A 4,504-nucleotide genomic window follows, 5' to 3' on the forward strand; every position below is an offset into this window, starting at 1 on the left:
CTTCTTCTTCTTCTTCTTCTTCTTCTTCTTCTTCTTCTCCTTCTTCTCCTCCTCCTCCTCCCCCTTCTCCTTCTCCTTCTCTTTCTCCTTCTCCTCCTTCTCCTTCTCCTCCTTCTCCTTCTCCTCCTCCTCCTTCTCCTCCTTCTCCTTCTCCTTCTTCTCCTCCTCTTCCTCCTCTTCCTCCTCTTCCTCCTTCTCCTTCTCCTTCTTCCTTTTTTTTTTTTGGAGACAGGGTCTCTCTATATAGTTCAGGCTGACATTGAACTCACTATGTAGCCTAAGCCTCAAACTCAACTATCCTCCTGCCTCACCCTCCCGAGGGCTGAAGAGAAAGAATAAAAAACAAAATCCTTGAGTCCCTAACACGATTATGGAACCACCTATACAAAAGTGTCAGATGAAATGCCTCTGACCCTGAAGGTTTAAGGCAGTGTGGCTGATTACTTAGTCACACTGAAAATGAATATTAATGTCCTGACTGCCTCTGCTAGCCACCTTGCACACACCGCCTTGCTAACACTGTTCTAACTCATTTTTCATATTGAAGACTCCTCAGGAGTGAGGGCGGGGGCAACAAGAAAGGGGTGAAGAATCAAAACCCCTCCTGCCCTTGTTACCAACTAGCTGTAGATTTCACAGTGGTGACTCGGTGCACGAACTCGATGCTTTCCATGACTCTGGTCGCAAACCAGACTGGACAGGAACCAAACCCAATTCAATGGTGAGGTTCATTGTTGACCTGACAGGGAAATTTGATTTGGTTCTTGTCTAATTTAGTTTGTGACCAGAATCATGGGAAGAATTAAGTGCGGGGATTGAGGTACCCCTGTATTTAAGTCAGGTTCAAAGCCCACTCTTTGTGGTCGGTCCTTGCCAGCCTTTCTCTGTTGCATGCATCTGCAGTTCTCTTGGAATCCCAGACAGGGGTCTACTCAGCAGAGTTTAACTGAGCAAGTGTTTATTCGGCTGTGCGGGCCCTAGAGGCTTTGGGTCATACAGATGACATCTCTCAGTGAATAGTCAGTGGGAAAGGCAGGGACTTTCTGTGGTGTTATGAGGCATGCCTGAGGGGAGGAGAAAAGGAGCCCTGCAGGGAGGGGCTGGGCGTACAGCTGCTCTGAGCTGGGCAGCGGGTTGAGCTGGCTGTTTTCCCTTTCCCCACAGACAATAGTTGAAAAGGAAAAACAACAGCAACTGCCAGCTTGTGTGTCAGCAGCCGGTTATCTAAGGGAGACTCAGATGAGAAGTGGATGTCGGTGATCCTGTGAGTCCTGGACAGGCAAGAAAGGATGTGAAGAACTAGTGAATGAAGAGGAAGAATAAAACACAAAATCCTTGAGTCCCTAATATAATTATTCAACTGCCTATACAAAGTGTCAGATGAAATGTCTCTGACCCTGAAGATTTAAGGCAGTGTGGCTGATTACTTAGTCACACTGAAAATTAATATTAATGTTTTTAACGTGAGTGTAACGTGTGTGCTTATCACCTTGTATCCAAGTAGCTGGCCCGTTTCCAGTGGGCTAAGAGGGAGTGGATGTGGGGTGTAGGGAGTAGGTAGAGGATGAGGTGCCCCGCCCCTAATTTACATTGCTGAATAATGGGAATTGTGGGAATTGTGAAATCATTCGCCCATAGGAGTGACAACAGCGTGAGTAAGGTCCTATCCCTGCCCCACAGCACTCGGGGGATGCGGGAGCAGAGGCATTCGGACAAGCATCAGTGGTTTAAGGTTGACCCACGGAGGAAGTAAAAACTCAGTTTGGTGAAAGAACAGATAAGAGCGGAAAAGAGTTCTAAACACCTTCTGTTGTTTTTCTACCTCCCCAACTAGGTTTCAATTCTTAGGGGATAAGTACTGTGCCCTCTTTTGTACTGTTGTGGTACTTACCTTGCCTTGTGTCAAGTATGGAGGAGGTGGTCCGCTCAGGGTTTGCGTGGTCTTATTCATTTAAATGCCTGGGTATGTGAGGTATGTGTGGCTGTTAAATGACTAAACTTAATATACCCTTTTCAGGATCTCATTCCCTTATTTCTTCATTTTTCTGAGGATTTGTATAAGTGCTTATTTAAATGAATTATCAAATGGTTGATGATTTTACAGAAAAGTTCTACTTTATGAACAATCAAAACATTTCACTTATAACATCAGTAGAGACTAATACAAATAAAATCACCACCAGTATTAATAGAGTCACACAAATGGAACTTTTATAAATTGTTAAAGAAGAATAGCTTTTTGATTTTATGCTAGGGCAACTTGATACTATTTAATAGCCTTAAGGACTCACATACCTTAGGCCAGGATGTTGGATGGCTATGAATTTTCTCTAAGGAAACAATCACATGGAAGGAAGCATCACAGCATTGTCCTTGATAATGAAAATTGATAACATCTTAAATGCAATAAAAGATAAATATCTTGAAGCCACTTCTGATGATGTGATAAAAAGTATTTTAAAAAATGCAAGCTGGGCATGGCGGATCCCAGAACTCAGGAGGCTGAAGCAGAAGGATCACCTGGGCTACATAAGCGAGTTCAGGCCAGCCTGAACTGCATAGAGAAACCCTTTTTCAAAAAAAAAAAAAAAAGAAAAATATCAAATCTGTATTTTAAAATTCCCTCACTGCGGAGACTACCTGTGAAGGCAGAAACTGCTTTTAGTAAGTTTCCCTATTGATCTTAATAAAGCTTGAGACATTTATCTTATCTTTTCCCCTACCTATGGGGCCCCCTGTCTCTACAATATTATTACGGGCTCCCTTAAAAAAACTACATTACTGATTCATGTGTGTTAGAATTATAAGACGTTTTTAATTAGGAATCATCCTAATTAAGTTTAGCTTCATTTTACAGTTGGGAACAGGTGCTGAGAGACCTGTCTGAAGTAATAAATCAGTAGCACATCTCACAGTTTTTGAGCTTTTCCAGCGGCACTAGTCTAGCTTTCAGGACAGGGCACTTCAGAAGACAGCAGCTTTGGACCCAACAGCCCCCAACCCGCACCAGTCACCAGTAAAGTCTTCCTGCCTCTCCCAGGAAGTGACTTCTGTCTCCTTTCCCCTCCCCAGGCAATAGAGAGTGCCAGACAGAATCCAGGGCTGCAACGCATGACTTGCTACTGCTCAAGTCTGAACAAGTTTGAAGTATATATATATATGTATATTTCCAGCCCTCCCTCCTTGCGCCAGACCCATCCGTTCACCTGCGTGTGGATATCCCACGGGCACAGCTGACTCCGTGTGTCTGAAAGGCAGCTATTATCTGCTCTGCCAACCTGTTCTCTTCCTGCGGTTATGGAAGGATCAGAATGCAGGGTACTATCTCCACCCTCCTCCTTCTGGCCTCTTACGGACTAGTTACGAAGTTTTGGGGCTGCGACCTTCACGAACCATTCTATTTTCTGGATCGCCCAGCTCTTCCCCTGCTGTCTGGTTGTAGCGCTTGGCACTTCTTGCTCCGTCTGCAGTTTGAATCTCTCTAATCTGGTCTCTTTGCCTCTAGTGTCTTCTGTCTCCCATTCCAGATTTCGAGTGTTCTCAAGAGCAAAGCTCTTGAGACCCAAACCTAGGGAATTCTTCTGGGGCTTCTCGTTGCCTGCAAGATACATCCAGACTCAGGAACAGGCCCTACAGATTCCTCCATGAATTAACTCTTTCTAACCTCTCCTATCTGCAGAGATTATGCCCCATGCCCATCCTTCAGGTCTCCCCTGAGACATTTCCTTCTCTCTCCTCTTGACAAATGAGGCAGGTGAGTAGCAGAGTGTGCAGTCAAGCACTAGAGTGTACAATATGCCTGCTCATGGACTACATTTTATCCAGGCTGAAGGGCAATTGCCTTGGCTTCTTATTCTTGAGAGTCCCTCTAGAAATAGAGAAAACATGCCAAACATGGTGGTACACTTCTGCATTCCTAACACTCAGAAGGCTGAGGCAGGAGAATTGCCAGGAATTTGAGGCGGGTTTAGGCTACATTGTGAGTTCAAGGCCAGCCTGGACTACTGAGCGAGACTGTGTCTCAAAAAAACCCAAGCCAAGCCAAACCACACCACACCATACCACACCACCCCACACCACACCAGAAAGAGAGAAAATAGAGTCACATTCTGGGGGCAGAAATTAAAAAATGAAAATGGTGTATTTCTGATATGGGAGAACGTAGCAAAGCTGGCTGGGAAAAGGAGCATAGCCTGTGAATTACAAGATCCCAGGGCAATGCCAGGACCCCGTATGTAGAACTTCTTGAGAGCTCCCATGACATGTGGATGGCAAAGAAGAAGACCAGGTACCTCAGGCAGCAGCTATCCTGACTTCTCAAGACAGACTGTGCTGCGTTTCCTGGAGGTGGCATGTACTTTTACTTATTTTGCTTTTCCATTCTTTTTCTCTTGTTCTGCCCAAGATGGCTCTGCAGAACTGATTTCTCCCATACCTATTCACCCCACACTTGTCAAATAAACTTTTTGGCACCGTTTCTGGCTTGTCTCATCCACTTCTTTGT

The sequence above is a fragment of the Chinchilla lanigera genome, unplaced genomic scaffold (assembly GCF_000276665.1).
Source record: "Chinchilla lanigera isolate Chin_1 unplaced genomic scaffold, ChiLan1.0 scaffold00011, whole genome shotgun sequence".
Lineage (NCBI taxonomy): Eukaryota > Metazoa > Chordata > Mammalia > Rodentia > Chinchillidae > Chinchilla > Chinchilla lanigera.